Source organism: Mobula birostris, chromosome 27 (genome assembly GCF_030028105.1).
Source record: "Mobula birostris isolate sMobBir1 chromosome 27, sMobBir1.hap1, whole genome shotgun sequence".
NCBI lineage: Eukaryota > Metazoa > Chordata > Chondrichthyes > Myliobatiformes > Myliobatidae > Mobula > Mobula birostris.
This window is the reverse complement of record NC_092396.1, coordinates 28802863-28821510: the sequence shown is the minus strand read 5'-3', so window position 1 is coordinate 28821510 and position 18648 is coordinate 28802863. Positions and strand designations below refer to the sequence as shown.

Below are 18648 nucleotides of genomic sequence, written 5' to 3'. Positions count from 1 at the left end.
CTTGTAGATGATGCACACCATGGTGATTTGGAAAAAAGTGGGTGATGAGAGTCCAGATCTTTAATAGGCACATCTGATGGTAAAATGGTAACTCTCTATCGTTCAATGTTAGGCTTTTATTTAGAAGTAACCACTTCTCAAGCTTGTTAAAACTGATTTCATAGGATTGTGGCCATTTGTATTTGGCATAAAAACATATAGGAGTGGGATATGATTTCTTTAGAATGTTAAAGTTGCTCCAACAATTAGTAAGGTCATAGTTGATCTTATAACCTTATCCCCAAATTTCTGTCTACCACCTCCTTGCTTATCAACAAACTATCTGCACCTTCATTAAAAATATTCATTGACTCTGCTTCTACCATTTGTTGAGGAAGAGATTTCCAAAGATACGTGACCTCCAAGAGACCAAAACGTCACCTCATCTCTGTCTTAAATGGGCACCAGTTTACTTTTAAAGAATGACCCTCTCGTATCAGATTCATCTACAGGAGCAAAAATGCTCACTCCATTCAAACAAAAATATCTAAAAAGTCATAAGGAGAGAAATGATAAAACATGAAAAGCTAGCCAATAATATAAAAGAGGATATAAAAAGTTTTTTCAGATATACTGTATAAAGAGTAAAAATGAAGTGAGAGTAGATATTGGACCATTGGAAAATGATGCTGGAGAGGTAATAATGGGGGACAAAAAATGGTGGACGAACTTAATAAGTATTTTGTATCAGTCTTCACTGTGGAAGATACTAGCAATATGCCAGAAATTCAGGTGTCAGGGAGCAGAAGTTAGTGTAGTTGTTTACCTAAGGAGAAAGAGTTTGGGAAGCTAAAAAATTTGAAGCTAGATAAGTTGCCAGAACCAAATGGACTACACCCTAGGGTTCTGAAAGAAGTAGCTAAAGAGATTGTGGAGGCATTAGTAATGATCTTTCTAGAATCACTAGATTATGGAAGACTGGAAAATTGTAAATGTCACTTCACTCTAAGATGGGAGGAAGGCAGAAAAAAAGGAAATTATAGGCCAATTAATCTGGTTTCAGTGGTTGGGAAGATGTTGGAGTTCATTATTAAGGATGAGGTTTCAGGGTACTTGGAGGCACATGATAAAATAGGCCAAAAACAACATGGTTTCCTGAAGGGAAAGTCTTGCCTGACAAACTTGGAGGAATTTTTTGAAGAAATAACAATCAGGATAGATAAAGGACAGTTAGTGGATGCTACTTACTTAGAATTTTTAGAAGGCCTTTGACATGCTGCCACACATAAGGCTGCTTAACAAGATAAGAGCCCACAGCGTTACAGGAAAGATACTAACATGGATAGAAGTGCGTCTGACCGACAGGAGGCAAAGGGTGGGAATAAAGGGGTCTCTTGGTTGACTGCCAGTGACTAGTGATGTTCTGCAGGGGTTGGTTTGAGCTGCTGCTTTTCACATTATATGTTAATAATTTGGATGATGGAATTAATGGCTTTGTGGCCAAGTATATGGAGATAGAAAGATGGGTGGAGGGGCTGGTAGTGTTAAGGAGGCAGGGAATCTGCAGAAGGAGTGGCAGATGGAATATAGTATAGGAAAATGTATGGCCACGCACTTTGGCAGAAGGAAAAGGTGTAGATTTATTTCTAAATGTGGCAAAAATTCAAAAATCAGAGGTGCAAAGGGATTTGGGAGTCTTTGTGTAGTATTCCCTAAAGGTTAACTTGCAGGTTGAGTCAGTGGTAAGGAAGGTAAATGCAATGTTACCATCCATTTCAAGAGAACTAGAATGTAAAAGCAAGGATGTAATGCTGAGGCTTTTTAAGGCATTGGTCAGACCTCACTTGGAGTATTGTGAGCAGTTTTGGGCCTCTTATCTAAGAAAAGATGTGCTGGCATTGGAGATGGGTCAGTGGAGCTTCATGAGAATGATTCCAGGAATGGAAAGGTTAATGTATGAGGAGTATTTGATGGTTCTGGGCCCATACTTGCTGGGATTTAGAAAAGTGAGGAGGGATCTCATTGAAACCTATCAAATACTGAAAGGCCTAGCTAGAGTGGATCTGTAGTGGATATTTGCTATTGAAGGAAAGTTTAGGACCAGAGGGAACAGCCTCAGAGTAGAGGGATGTCATTTAGATCAGAGATAAGGAGGAATTTCTTTAGTCAGAGGGTGTTGAATCTGTGGAATTTATTGCTACAGACAGCTGTGGGGGCCAACTCATTGTCTGTTTACAGTGGAGGTTGATAGGTTCTTGAATTGTCAGGGGAGAGGGCAGGAGAATGGGATTGAGAGGGAGCCACAACAGCGTAGCGGTTAGTGCAACACTTACAGCTCAGGGCGTTCCGGAGATTGGAGTTTAGCTCTGGTGCCATTCTGAAATGACAGTACGTCACCTCTGTAGAATGTGTGGGTTTCCTCCCAGTCTAAAGGCGTACCAGGTAGGTTAATTGGTCATTGTAAATTGTCCTGTGACTAGGTTAAGATTAATCAGGTTTGGCGGGGGTTGCTGGGATGGTGTGGTTCAAAGGGCCAGAAGGGTCTACTCTGCACTGTATCGCTAAATAAAATAAATAAATAAATCAGTCATGTTGGATTGGTGGAACAGACTCGATGGGCCGAATAGCCTACTATTACTCCTATGTCTTATGGTCTTAACCTGTCAAGACCTCTTAGGGTTTTGTATGCTTCCATCAAGCTGTGCCTAAACTAGATACAAGCCTAGTTTACCCAGACAATCCACCCATTCCAGCTATCTGTTTATAAACCTCCTCTGCTTGGCTTTCATTGTGGTCTCTTACTTTCTCATGTTTGTCATACATTCTGATGTATAAAGCAGCGGTCCCCAACCACCGGACCGTGGACCGGTACCGGGCCGCGAGGAAACGATATGATTTGGCGATAGGAGTCAGCTGCACGTTCCCTCATTCCCTGACACGTCCACTGTTGAGTTTGAATTTACGCGAGGTCATGACCCGCGCGTCATCCATGTCAGGGCGGGAAGGAGATCAACTCCTCGAGCTTGCAAATGACGGCGGGCTGAAAAGTATGTTTGATATAACATTTCTGCCGGCATTCTGGATCAAAGTCAAGGCTAAATATCCTGAGATAGCCACGAAAGCACTGAAAACATTGCTTTCATTTCCAACATTTTTCTATGAAGCGAAGTTCTCTGCAATGAATGCAACGAAAACTAAACTGCGGAACAGACCGGACATAAGGAACACCCTTCGAGTATCGCTGCCTCCCATCACCCCTCCATAGGACCGTGTTGTTACAGGAAGACAAGCCCAGGGCTCCCACTGATTCACCGATATTGGTGTGTTGCAATGATTTTATATGTTCATATGGGGAAAATATGTGCTGTGTGTTTAATATCCAAACGTTACTTAAAATGTTATGATGCTGTTGACTTACTTATATAACCATATAGCAATTACAGCACGGAAACAGGCGATCTCGCCCCTTCTAGTCTGTGCCGAACGCTACTCTCACCTAGTCCCACCAGCCCATAACCTGTACATATAACTGTACAATTTTTCTTTAAATGATAATATCGAACCTGCCTCTACCACTTTTACTGGAAGTTCGTTCAACACTTACTTCCAGCTCCGCGTCCTCCCCTGATAATTGACGTATCGCTATATTCATCCAAGGAAATATGCGCTGTGTGTTTAATATTAAATTCGTTAGATAAATCATTTTAGAAACAAAATTGAGTGTATTAGCCACTTATCACCTAGATTCCGGTCGTGATTAACCCCTCCCCGCGAAGAGAATCGCCAAAAACGGTTTGCAGAAAAAAAAAATCGGCTGGTGCACGGCTGCACATGTCACGCATGCGCACTGGTGCCCGCGCAAGGCTTAATGGTCATTGTAGTCTTTCTCTGGGTAAACACAACGTATTTGATTGCTACTCTTGTCCGTTGGCAACCCTACCCCCCCCCCCCCCCCCCGGGGTTGGCCGGTCCGCAAGAATATTGTCAATATTAAACCGGTCTGCAGTGCAAAAAAGGATGGGGACCCCTGGTATAAAGGGTAAAGGAATTCACGTCAAGGTTAAACCTGGACAGTTTCTTGGTTTTTGCTTGTCCTGTGGTGCTTTTATCTCAGTATTGGCTGTGACCTTTTTCTGCACTTGGCTTGATTCTCTGCTGTGTGTGACATTCTGAACAACTGGCCTTGTTTCTTTGTGGAGCATACTCGATGGACCACATGACCCAATTCCTATCTCTTATGGTCTACGGTCTTTCTGAGGTTTTCTATTGTCTCATGGGGATTACCTCATGGGCTTTGTCATCACTATAAATTGCTTGTCTTTTACCGTTCTTACTGTGCCTTTCATCCTGTGTAACTTCCAAACACCTTCTGTGGACACGCATCCCAACTTACAATAAAGCCAGAAGGTAGATGTTGGAACTAGAGTGAGTTAATTGGCATGTTAAGGGTTGTTGATAGTGAAGATATCTCATCAAAATGTATCTCAGTTACCATCATATCTCAGCATCATTTTCGGCAGAAAGTTTTGTGAAACTTTTGTCTTTGTCAATTCTGGTGTGATTTCTTCCATAGCTACACTTAGACCATAAGACTATACGACAAAGGAGCAGAAGTCGGTCATTCAGCCCATCGAGTCTGCTCTGCCATTTTATCATGAGCTGATCCATTCTCCCATTTAGTCCCACTCCCCCACCTTCTCACCATAACCTTTGATGCCCTGGCTACTCAGATACCTATCAATCTCTGCCTTAAATACACCCAATGACTTGGCCTCCACCGCTGCCCGTGGCAACAAATTCCATAGATTCACCACCCTCTGACTAAAAAAATTTGTTCGCATTTCTATTCTGAATGGGCACCCTTCAATCCTTAAATCATGCCCTCTCGTACTAGATCCCCCATCATGGGAAACAACTTTGCCACATCCACTCTGTCCATGCCTTTCAACATTCAAAATGTTTCTATGAGGTCTCCCCTCATTCTTCTAAACTCCAAGGAATACAGTCCAAGAGCAGACAAACGTTCCTCATATGTTAACCCTCTCATTCCCGGAATCTTTCTAGTGAATCTTCTCTGTACCCTCTCCAACGTCAGCACATCCTTTCTTAAATAAGGAGACCAAAACTGCCCACAGTACTCCAAGTGAGGTCTCATCAGCACCTTATAGAGCCCCAACATCACATCCCTGTTCCTATACTCTATTCCTCTAGAAATGAATGCCAACATTGCATTCGCCTTCTTCACCACCGACTCAACCTGGAGGTTAACCTTAAGGGTATCCTATATGAGGACTCCCAAGTCCTGTTGCATCTCAGAACTTTGAGTTCTTTCCCAATTTAAATAATAGTCTGCCCGTTTATTTCTTCTGCCAAAGTGCATAATCATACACATTCCAACATTGTATTTCATTCGCCACTTCTCTGCCCATCCTTCCAATCTATCCAAGTCTCTCTGCAGACTCTCCGTTTCCTCAGCACTACCGGCCCCTCCACCTATCTTCGTATCGTCAGCAAACTTAGCCACAAAGCCATCTATTCCATAATCCAAATCGTTGATGTACTATGTAAAAAGAAGTGGCCCCAACACGAACCCTGTGGAACACCACTGGTAACCGGCAGCCAACCAGAATAGGATCCCTTTACTCCCACTCTCTATTTCCTGCCAATCAGCCAACGCTCTATCCACGTATGTAACTTTCCTGTAATTCCATGAGCTCTTATCTTGTTATGTAGCCTCATGTGTGGCACCTTGTTAAAGGCCTTCTGAAAACCCAAATATACAACATCCACTGCACCTCCTTTGTCTAACCTACTTGTAATTTCCTCAAAAAATTGTAATAGGTTTGTCAGGCAGGATTTTCCTTTAAGGTATCCATGCTGAGTTCTTAGTTGGGGGTCCCTCTCGATGACCTGATCCAAGACTTCTGAGTCTTTGTTTATACTTAAACAGCGCTCTCACAATGATGGAGTTGACCCAGCTGGTAGATTAAACAATTCAGACTGTGTGCACTTTGGGTCAATCTCTCCAAGATCCTTTCCAAGTGTCCTTTTTAACTCAGCTGGCAGTTCAGCTGGGGCATTATTCTCACTCAGAAATTGGAATGATTCAAAATCCTCAAAGCATCCAGTTGTTTCATCAACATTTTCTGAGGACGTTTGGAGAATCTATCATGTATGGATGTTCTGATTTGGTTTCTTATTGTTTGATCCTTTTACATCTCCTTTGTCATTTCCTCCTTTTGATTTGCACATTTTTTCTCACAGTTTGAGTCATGTAATCTGGAGTTTAATAAGTATGCAGGCACCGTGAGCTCATGTGGCAGTCCAGACCCTGGCAATGCTTTACTTCAGCCAACAGTCTTTTTGTTCTGATGTCTATCTGTGCCAATCCTACTTCCTTGCCTTGAGGTCCGCTGCATGCGTCATTCCTGTCTTCATTTAGCTGTCTGTGGGTCTTTTCAGAGATGATCTTTTGTATTTTGGCTGATCTGGAACCTGTGCTGCTGGGCACTCCCATTCAAGGCTATATTCCCATCTTGCAGAGCCCCCTGTGTGTTTGCCCATGAGCCTCTCATCCATTTTACTTGAATTTGCATTTACTTGTTTGTTTCCCTGCCTTGCGATGAATTTGTCAACAGGCTTCAGTACTTTGGTCTGTGGATCTGATGATTCAATTTTAGTTCAAGCTGTGAACTGGAGTTTTTACAGATCTTGATGGGATTTTTACTTTTAGATCCATTCCTTTTGCAGCCGCCAAAAGTGTCCAACTCTTTCCCTCATGGCCACAAAATTATACAGATGATTTTCACTTCATTTGTGCCTTTCAGGAAAAAAAAAGTTGAGTGTGGTTACAGTTTTGTTTACATTTTTTTAATATTTTCATACAGTCAGCAGCCTTGTATTTTATCCTGGGCAGGAACTTTGTAGTCATCAGAGCTTTCCTTAACACATTCAATAAATGCAAATACCACAGGTTTCGGTTAATGCATTCTAAACCTGGGAAACTTCGCATTCACATTATTCATGTTCTATGGAATATTACTCACTATAATGCTGTATACATCTTGTTGTTTCCAGAGCTATGGTTCTTAATTACACTTCAAGACTCAAACCTGTATTTTACACTGAATTTATATTCTGACTGTAGACAAATGCTGCAAAGAAGTACAATTTCTACAAAGAATGTAATGAATTAGTGAATGATCTAATATAATAAATAACTATACTAGTACCTATTGCAATAACCTGCAATAGTCTCAGATAACCATTTTTGAATAAGAGTATACAATTTGCCACTTTCCAATTCTCAATTGCTTCTCCCTGTATTAGGGGAGGATTGGAAGGTGGTGATGAAGGGCGTACAGGAGTGAGATATGCCAGTTAGTTGAGTGGTGTCGTAGCAACAACATTTCATAGAAACCACAGAAAAACTACAGCACAGAAACAGGCCTTTTGGCCCTTCTTGGCTGTGCCGAACCATTTTCTGCCTAGTCCCACTGACCTGCACACGGACCATGTCCCTCCATACACCTCCCATCCAGGTATCTGTCCAATTTATTCTTAAGTGTTAAAAAAGAACCCGCATTTACCATCTCGTCTGGCAGCTCATTCCACACTCCCACCACTCTCTGTGTGAAGAAGCCTCGCCACCTAATGATCCCTTTAAACTTTTCCCCCCTCACCCTTAACCCATGTCCTCTGGTTTTTTTCTCCCCTTGCCTCAGTGGAAAAAGCCTGCTTGCATTCACTCTATCTATACCCATTTTATATACCTCTATCAAATCTCCCCTCATTCTTCTACGATTCAGGGAATAAAGTCCTAACCTATTCAATCTTTCTCTGTAACTCAGTTTCTCAAGTCCCGGCAACATCCTTATAAACCTTCTCTGCACTCTTTCAACCTTATTTATATCCTTCCTGTAATTTGGTGATCAAAACTGAACACTATACTCCAGATTCGGCCTCACCAATGCCTTATACAACCTCATCAGAACATTCCAGCTCTTATACTCAATACTTTGATTAATAAAGGCTAGTGTACCAAAAGCTCTCTTTACGACCCTATCTACCTGTGACGCCACTTTTAGGGAATTTTGTATCTGTATTCCCAGATCCCTCTGTTCCACTGCACTCCTCAGTGCCTTACCATTAACCCTGTATGTTCTACCTTGGTTTGTCATTTCACTCAACATCAGCAAAACCAAAGAGCTGATTGTGGACTTCAGAAAGCATAATTCGACGGAGCACAAACCAATCCTCACAGAGGGATCAGAAGTAGAGAGAGCGAGCAATTTCATGTTCCTGAGTGTAAATGTCTTTGAGGACCTAACCTAGACACAACATATTGATGCAGCTATAAAGAAGGCAAGGCAGCAGCTATGTTTCATTAAGAGTTTGGGGATATTCAGTTTGTCAACTAAAACACTTAAACTTCTACAAATGTACTGTGCAGAGCATTCTGGCTGGCTGCATCACGTCTGGTACGGGGGTGGGGGGGGTTTGTTACTGCACAAGATCAAAGAAAGTTGCAAAAACTAATTAATCAGCTCCTTCATGGGTATCAGCCTCCATAGTGTCCAAGACATCAAGGATTGGTGGCTTCGGAAGGTGATGTCCATCATTAAGGATCCTCAGAATCGGAATTATCACTGGCATGTGTCGTGAAATTTTTTAACTTAGCAGCAGCAGTACGGTACAAGACATGATAATATAGAAAGAAACATAAATAAGTAAATTAATTATACAGTAAGTATATTTATGTGTGTGTGTGTATATATATATTTAGTTAGTTAGATTAAAAATAGTGCAAAACAGAAATAATATTAAAAAGTGAGGTGGTGTTCAAAGGTTCAATGTCCATTTAGGAATTGGATGGCAAAGGGGAAGAAGCTGTCCCTGAATCACTGAGTGTGTGCCTTCAGGCTTCTGTACCTCCTTCCTGACGGTAACCATGAGAAGAGGGCACATCCTGGGTCATGGGGGTCCTTAATAATGGACACCAACTTTCTGAGGCACTGCTCCTTGAAGATGTCTTGGATACTACGGAGTCTAGTACTCAAGATGGAGCTGACAAATTTTACAACTTTCTACAGCTTCTTTTGGTCTGTGCAGCATCTCCTCCCCGCACCCCCACACCCACCATACCGGACTGCTATGCAGCCTGTCAGAATGCTCTCCACAGAACATCTATAGAAGCTCTTGAGTGTTTTAGGTGACAAACCAAATCTTTTCAAACTCCTAATGAAATATAGCTGCTGTCTTGCCTTCTTTATAGCTGCATTGATATGTTGGGACCAGGTTAGACCATCAGAGATATTGACACCCAGGAACATAAAATTGCTTGGTTTCTCCACTTTTGATCCCTCTATGAGGATTGGTTTGTGTTCCCTTGAATTACATTTCCTGAAGTCCACAATCAGCTCTTCAGTCTCGCTGATGTTGAGTCCAAATTTGTTGCAGCAACACCACTCAACTAACCAGCATATCTTGTTCCTGTACGCCCTCTCAACACCATCTGAGATTCTACCAACAATGGCTGTGTCACCTGCAAATTTATGGATGGCATTTGAGCTATGCCAAGCCACACAGTCATGGGTATAGAAAGAGTAGAGCAGTGGGCTAAGCACACACCCCCGAGGTGTGCCAATGTTGATTGTCAGCAAAGGGGAGATATTATTACCAATCTTCACAGATTGTGGATTTTTGGTTAGGAGGTCAAGGAACCAATTTTAGAGGGAGGTACAGAGGCCCAGGTTCTGCAGCTTATTGATCAGGGCTGTGAGAATGATGATAAATGCTGAGCTATAGTCAATAAACAGCATCTTGACATAGGGGTTTGTATTGTCTAGGTGACCTAAGGTTGTGTGAAGAGCCATTGAGATCATGTCCACTGTAGATCTTTTGTGGTGATAGGCAAATTGCAGTGGGTCCAGATCCTAGTTGAGGCAGGAGCTGATTCTAGTAATGTCCAACCTCTCAAAGCATTTCATCATCGTAGATGTGAGTGCTACCGCTCTGATAGTTGTTAAGGCGGCTCACACTACTCTTCTTGGGCACTGGTGTAATTGTTGTCTTTCTGAAGCAGGTAGGAATTTCCAACCAGAGCAGAGAGAGGTTGGAAATGCCCTTGAATACTCCTGCCAATTTGTTGGCACGAGATTTTAGAGCCTCACTAGGTACTCTATCAGGGTCTGCTGCCTTGTGAGGGTTCACCCTCCTGAAAGACAGCCTGACATCAGCCTCCGAGACAGAGATCACAGGGTCACCGGGTGCAGCAGGGATCTTCACAGCTGTAGTTATATTCTCCCTTTCAAAGCGGGCATAAAAGGTGTTGAAGTCATCTGGTTGTAAAGCATTGCTGCCATTCATGCTGTTGGGTTTTGCTTTGTAGGAAGTAATGTCCCGCAAACACTGCCAGAGTTGGTGTGCATCTGATGCGGCCTCCAACCTCACTTGGAATTGTTTCTTCGCTCTTGAAATAGCTCCCTGCAAGTCATAACTGGTTTTCTTGTACAGACCTGGGTCACCAGACTTAAATGCCATAGATCTAGCCCTCAGCGGATAACGAACCTCCTGGTTGATCCATGGCATTTGGTTTGGGAATATATAGCAAGTTTTTGTATGCCACACTCATCCACACTAGTAATAATGAAGTCAGTAACAACCACAGCATACTCATCCAGATGAAGATGAATCTCTAAACATAGTCCAGTCCATCGATTCAAAGCAGTCCTGTAAACTCTCCTGTGCTTCCCTTGACCTTGTTGGGCCTCACTACTGATCTGCACCTTTAGTCTCTGCCTATACTCAGGAAGTAGTAGTACAGACTGGCGATCATATTTTCCAAAGTGAAGGCGTGGAATAGCAAGGTAAGCCCTCTTGATGGTGGTGTAACGGTGGTCCAGTGTGTTGTTTCCTCTGGTTTCACAAGTGATTTGTTGATGGTAATTATTTAGTGACTTTTTCAAGCTGATAAAATCCCCCAAAATTAGAATGAAAATGTTGGGGTGTGCTGTTTTGTGCATGTTGATCATATTGCTTAGATCATCTACAGCCTGTTTGACATAGACCTGATGTGGAATGTATACCACTACCAAAATGGTCGCAGAAATCTCTCGCAGCAGGTAAAATGGACGACACTTAATTGCGAAATATTCCAGGTCTGGTGAACAGAATTGGGACATCACTGATACACTTGCGCACCAAGAGGAGTTGATCATGTTCACCTCGGCTTTTGAGGGGCTCAACAGTCCTATCCTAACAGTGTATAGTGAACCCGTCAGTCTGAATCGCTATGTCCAGTATGGAAAGGGTTAACCAGGATCCCATGAAGCAAAGGGCGCAAGCGGTCTTATGTCCCTTTGATACAGCACCCTAGCTCTGAGATCTTCAATTTTACTTACTAGAGACTGTAAGTTTGCCAGCAAGATAGCCAGTATCGGGAATCAACAACCCCAATTTCTTAAACGCACTATGCCCCAGAAGGGCAGCTGCATTTCCTTTGAGGAGTCCGACGAGATGTACGGCTACAGTTGGCATTCCTTCTGTTGGTTTTAAGTAGCGATAGTTTGTTCAATCGCGTTGAAACATCTTTATTAATTGTATAGACCTTGGAAGCAATTGTGATTCTTAGTTGCATCTGGCTGAGACGAGAATATTTAATCGTATCTCTCTAGCTGCACTGAAACGAGATCGCCTCGAGGCACCCTGGAAGTAGGAAAGCATGCCCTCTTCACACTGTTACCATCGGGAAGGAGGTACAGAAGCCTGAAGGCACACACTCAGCAATTCAGGAACAGCTTCTTCCCCTCTGCCATCCGATTCCTGAATGGACATTGCACCCATGAGCACTACCTCTCTACTTTTTATTTCTGTTTATTTGCACTGCTTATTTTACCTTAATGATTTAATAGACATATATATACGCATTTAATGTAACTTTTTTCTCCATATTTGTTTATCATGTATTTCATTGTACTGCTGCTGTAAAGTTAACAACTTTCACGACATAGGCCGATGGTATTAAACCTGATTCTGATTTTGGTAACGCAAGCTGGAACTTTACCTCCACCACACAAAGAAACCTGGCATGTATCCTGCCCAGATCTGGTGACTTGTTTAAGCACAGCCAGACTTCCCAGTACCTCCTTACCAGTTTCACCCCTCCATTATCTCCAAGACCATTCCTTTCACTGGAACTTTAGCAGCTTCCTCGTCCTGGATATCTATTTAGTACCAGGAGCAACAAAGAATCTGTGGGAAGAATTCAGTGGTTGAGGGGGGAAAAGGAGTTGACGATGTTTCAAGTTGAATTGCTGCATCTTTGTAGTATTCCAGCTGGATCCTCTGCCTCTACACAGAGAGTTCCTTCTTTCACCAAAATTGGCCACTTCTTTTCTCTTATTGCTCAATTACTATTCATAGTCTGCTGACTTCCCTTTTATAGTAGTTGACTTTTCTTTTGCTCACTTTATTTTCATTTTCATTTCCTATTTCAGCCTCCTGCATTTACATAATTTTCGCACTTGTTATTCATGTATCATACACTGTTTTTTTCTCTTTCATTACCTTCTCTACCTCTTTTAGGAAATACGGACTTGATCTATTTGTCTTCCTTCCTTGTGGGGATGTACCTGACCAACAGCGGAAGCTTCTGCTCTTTGAAGGCCATCAGTCCATCTACAGTTTTACCTGCCGATATTTGGTTCCCCTGAGTTCTATCCAGGCACCATCTCCAAATTCAAGCAGGTGAAGATTCATCACCATGGCCAGAAGTGAGGCAGAACGGGGGTGGGGGGGTGGGGGGAGTTACTCCAAGGCATGTTGAAACACAGAGGAATGAGACTTCCTCTACTCAGCATCTTGTTGGCAAATGTGCAGTCACTGGAGAACAACATTGAGGACCTGAGGGCAAGTTTGCTGTATTGGACAGAAATAAGAGATTGTTGTGTTCTATGTGTAATCAAGACATGACTTGCTCCCAGCACAGCAGATGTGGTGATCAGACCCGAAGGCTTCTTGATTCACATGATGGACCGAACTGCTGACTCAGAAAGGGAATTGTTGGAGGTGCGTGTTTCATGACAGACTCTCGGAAGTGCTCTGATGTGGTGGTTTTGTCGAACTATTGTTCTCCCAACCTATTTACCAGTTGTAGATGAGTGTGTCCCCACAATATTGTTCAGTCTTCCCCAACCAGAAATCCTGGATGAGTCACGAGATCTGCCATCTGCTGAGGGCCAGGTGAGAGACATTCAAGTGATCAAGAACATTAAAAGTGGTCCTGGTACGATCTCTGGAAAGCCATCTCTTGAACATCCCGTAATTTTCCTTCAGATTTTCTCCTCTATCTCCCTTGCTAATACTCTATAGAATATCTCTAGTAGTAGGATAGCTCCCTTTTCACACCAACAAATCTATTCAGTTTCTGACATTATCTTGTCTATCTGGTGTCATTATCTGACACTATATTGTCTTCCTCAATCAGTATTGTCACCCGACCTCCATTTATATCTTCCCTATCTTTTCCAAACATCTTGTTCCCTGGAATATTAAATACATAGTTTTGCCCTTTATTGAGACGTTTTAGTTCTTGCAACCATCATAATCCTAAGTGATTATTTGTACTTCTGATTAACCCTACAGGTGAGTTTCCATACATTTGGTGTCAACTTATTTTGTATTTCACAAAGTGAAATACACCACTTCCTTCTCTATTTCTACTTTACACTCCCATTTTTCACCTGTGTGGTGAAAAAGGCACAACAGCACCTCTTTCACCTCAGACAGTTGAGGAAGTTTGTTATGGGTCTCCAAATCCCAAGAACTTTCTACAGGGGCACAATTGAGAGCATCCTGACTGGCTGCATCACTGCCTGGTATGGGAACTGTACTTCCCTTGATCACAGTTCTCTGCAGAGAGTGGTGTGGACAGCCCAGTGTATCTGTAGTTGTGAACTTCCCATGATTCAGGACGTTTACAAGGACAGGTGTGTAAAAAGGGCCCGAAGAATCATTGGGGACCCAAGTCATCCCAACCACCATCTATTCCAGCTGCTACCATCCGGGAAATGGTACCGCAGCATGAAAGCCAGGAACAACAGACTCTGGGACAACTTCTTCCACCAGGCCATCAGACTGATGAACTCACGCTGATTTATGTGTACTCTATTTTACATTGACTGTTCTATTTATTATAAATTATTATAATTGCACTATGATTGCACATGGCACATTTAGATGGAGACATAACAAAGACTTTTACTCCTCATGTATGTGAAAGGTGTAAGAAATTAAGTCAAATAAAGGGGGGAGGAGAAGATGGCGGCGTGACGCAGCGCGCATGGCCGCTCCAAAATGATATCGTATTTGTAGTGCACAATCCTGATTTGATGGAGACAGACGTGAGAACCACAGAGGAACATCTGGAGAAACTTCTGAAATGCCTGCTTCGCTGCCGTTGCTACTGTGCAATTGAGAATCTCTGGAGGGGAAGGCCCCAGATCCTCGGTTTTGCCTATTGCCGGGGCCGGGACCGGGGTCGAAGCGCTCGGCAGAGATGGTGCTCAATGTCGGAGGCTCGAAGTTTTCAGATGGACTCGAGTCGGCTGTGGTTGGGTGCTTCCAGGGTGCTGCATCGGCAAGTTTGCGGCGCTGGAGGTTCATGGCAGGAAGAGAGTTTCTCTTCCTTCTACTGCCTGCATGAGATGATGGAACTTTCGAGAGACTTTGAGACTTTTTTTTTACCGTGCCCATGGTCTGTTCTTTATTAAATTACGGTATTGCTTTGCACTGTTGTAACTATATGTTATAATTATGTGGTTTTTGTCAGTTTTTTAGTCTTGGTTTGTCTTGTGTTTCTGTGATATCATTCTGGAGGAACATTGTATCATTTCTTAATGCATGCATTACTAAATGACAATAAAAGAGGACTGCTTATCCTCATAATCTAATCTAATTCAATTCAATTCAATTCCTTTGTGCACCTTGTTCCTTTGTTCTTTTACTATCTGCTGATATTCCGTCTCTCTGCCGACTTAGCTCTATCTCTTCCCAAATGTTCTAGTGAACTTCTCTGTTAGGATATTGATCTCAGTCCTGTTAATATACAATCTGTCCAACTTGAAAAAAAATCCTAATATTCTAATGATCTTAACTTCACCCTCCAGATCCTCATTAATCTCCCAGAGATACTAATTTCTCCTCTCCTTAGTGTGGCAGTGGGAGTAATCGGGAGACAAATATATTTGTGATTCTGCTTTTTATTTTCCTCCCCAGCTTTCTGACTGCCTCGCTCCCTTTGCACTGTTAAGAAATAATTTGCATACCCTCAGTGATGTTTATTCCTTGCCACCTGGCAGGCAATGTACCATTTGGGTTTCATGCCATTCTGTGCACTGTGGAACAATGTACTGGACTTCACTCTTTCAAGGTGTCATCTCCTCTGCTAGTCTGAGTGGTTAAGTAATAAGTTGAAATTGATACAGGTGGCCCCCGTTTTCTGAATGTACGCTTTATGACACCTCGCTGTTACGAAAGACCTATTTTCGCTAACAGCAGGTATTTTCTCTGTTACAAAAAAAAGGCAGCACGCACCCAGAGCAGCCAAGCTCCTCCTCCGGAACTGCAGATTGCTTAAACACCTGCTTTATCTCAATTTATTTTGTGCATCCATTAGCAAGATGAGTTCTAAGGTACCGGAAAAGCCTAAAAGAGCTCGTAAGGGTGTTACACTTAGCGTAAAACTAGACATAATTAAGCGTTTCGATCGTGGTGAACATTGTCCACGCGTTGAACTTGCCTGCGTCCACCATTCGCACTATTTATACGCAGAGAGAAAGAATTTTGAAAGCTGCCGATGTTACTGTTGGTTCTGCTCGTAGCAAAGTGGTCTCTCTTAGTCGGCATCCAATAATGGATAAAATGGAAAGTCTATTGCTTGAGTGGATTGATGGGTGTACAAAGCGTGGTGTTCCGTTAAGTTTTCTTATACTTACGGAGAAATCAGTCAGTCTTTTTAATAAGCTGAAACAGAAAGCACTGGACGATGGTGATGAAGGTGTTGCGAAAGTGGAATTTAAAGGTAGTGATGGGTGGTTTGATCGGTTTCTGAGGCGAGGGCAGCTTCGTAGTTTAACGTTTACCGGAGAGAGTGCTTCGGCTGATACTGAAGCTGCCGAAAAGTTCCCAGCAGAACTGAAGAAAATAATTACAGAAGGTGGTTATTTGTATAAGCAAGTGTTTAACTGTGATGAAACTGCAATTTATTGGAGTCTCAAGCAACACACATCAAAGTTGCTGGTGAACGCAGCAGGTTAGGCAGCATCTCTAGGAAAGACGTCAGGACGAAGGGTCTCGGCCCGAAACATCAATTGTACCTCTTCCTAGAGATGCTGCCTGGCCTGCTGCGTTCACCAGCAACTTTGATGTGTGTTGCTTGAATTTCCAGCATCTGCAGAATTCCTCAAGTTTGCGTTTATTGGAGTCTTCCCGATTCTGGTAAGTGAAACTACACGGTACATACATTATTTCCACTTTATATAGGCTGTGTATTTTTATGTGTTATTTGGTATGATTTGGCAGCTTCATAGCTTAAAGGTTACTGGAGAGAGTGTTTCTGCCGAGAGTGCTGTCATGAGATTTTCGCTGCGCTAGACAGTGCTGCAGGGAAGTATTTCTACTTTATATAGGATGTGTATTTATCATATCATTCCTGCTTTTACTATATGTTACTGTTATTTTAGGTTTTATGTGTTATTTGGCATGATTTTGTAGGATTTTTTTTGGGCCTGGGAACACTCAAAAATCTTTCCCATATTAATAAATGGTAATTGCATATTCACTTTACGACATTCCAGCTTACGTACCGTTTCATGGAAACACTCTACCTTCGGATAGCGGGGGAAACCTGTATATATTTTGAAGATATAGATTCTTCTTATCTCTTCGTCCATTTTCAAATGGTCACCTGTGTGCTTTTCTGAACTCTCACTGACCACTGGGTGACCAGCCCTGGAGAGGTGATCCAGGAAACTCTTCGCTTCCCTGATACTCCACAATGATTTCAGCTGACCCTCAAGCTCAGAAAACCCAGGCTTGAGAATAGACATCAGCTGCAAACACTCCAAATTAAAGTTAGCTGGTCAGGACTGGGATTTGCAGAGATCTCTTCACTCAGAAGGTGGTGAATTTCTAGAATTTCTTCAAAAACACTGGCCATTAGCTCCTTGCTATTGACTACCAAGCCTCCTTTCTTTATATAGAAGCTGTACTCTGTGCTGCATCTCTGGTGAAACTGTGGTTATCTCTTCAGAAAAGAAACCTTTGATGAAGAGATCATCGGTGCACAAGTGCAGCATTTATCAGTGCCAGTGACACTTTCCGTCACTTTACTGCTGAATTGGAGTAGGCTGAAGAACTGCAGTTGGCAAAATTGCGTTTGCTGGATGAACTAGGGGGTGCCAGCTTTCAGCTGTTATGTCTATTCGCGGTTTGTCTTGTTTAATATGGAAATGGCACCACATAACACAGTGAGGCCAATTGATTTCCCTTCTGCTGTTTCTCTCCATTGCAGCATAGAAGCTATAGCCTTCAATGTTTGTCCACCTCTGGCAGTGACGGTTCCATAAACCACTAAGAAATGACTGTTAAACACTGTTTGTTAAAACAATTCCTTCATCACCATAACCACTTTGTCCAAAGGGTGTTGAACGTGCATGAATGCATAAAAATTTTAAAAAGAACTGAGTAAAAACAGAATGTGCTGAAGATGCAGTTCAGACAGCATCTGTGGAGGAAGAAAACATTAATGTTTCAGGCTGAAGACTCCTCGACGGAAGTGGGCAAGAAAAGAATGTCTGTTTTAGAGAGGGTGGGGCAACAGAAAGATCAGGCAAATGGGACTATCCGTGATATGGGGCTAAGGTCTGGGTTGCTGTTGATGGAATCATGTATCTAGTTAGATTAATGAGGGCAATTTTAGGGCGAGAGAATAAAAATAAATGAACATGTAAAAAGTGTGAAATGCCAGGCTGCTGGAAATGCCCAGCAGGTCAGATCAGATGGGACTAGGCAGAACAATAGTTTGACAGAGACTAGATAGGCCAAATGGCTTGTTTCTATGTTGTAGTGCTCCATGACACTGTAACTCTATCAGTATTACAGATGGACAATCTTCAGCAGATCTGACTAATTCCGTTACTAACAGAGAAAGCAAGTTATTGGAAGCAGTTAAGTTCAATATTGAGTCTAGAAGGCTGCACTGTGCATTCATAGGCATTTCTCTTTCCACAAGTATTGCCTCACCTGCTGAAGATTTTTTGCGTTTCCTGTTTTTATTTATGTGGGATTGTACGTTGGAAGGATGCTCACGTTCACACGTGGTTGAGGATTAAGAGACTTTCCTACCCAAATGAGAACCATTGTCCACCAGCTTTGACCTGCTGGTAATTTTTGTCAGGTATGATAATGGGACTTTGATTTTTGCATGTGATTCTGTCACTAGAACCAAGGAAGGTTATTGTCTGGTTTGTCTGTGGTTCTGGCCACGGGCTCAGCTGCAGTGCAGATTTTCCACTGTCATCGGGACAGTGTATATCTTATCCAAATCATTGTTTTAGTTGAATCACAGTGGCTGATCCATTTTGTTCTCATCCCGGTTATTTTTAATAA

General features: G+C 42.5%; 1 long non-coding RNA gene across 1 annotated transcript in view; it reads left to right on the top strand.

The window, feature by feature from the left end:
• Positions 1-3007: 3007 nt before the first annotated feature.
• The window catches only part of LOC140188611 (uncharacterized), a 66141-nt gene continuing 50500 nt past the window's right edge, over positions 3008-18648 (top strand). The window contains exon 1 of the long non-coding RNA XR_011883338.1: positions 3008-3299. This is a non-coding gene — a long non-coding RNA (uncharacterized lncRNA). The remainder of the gene's footprint in view (positions 3300-18648) is intronic.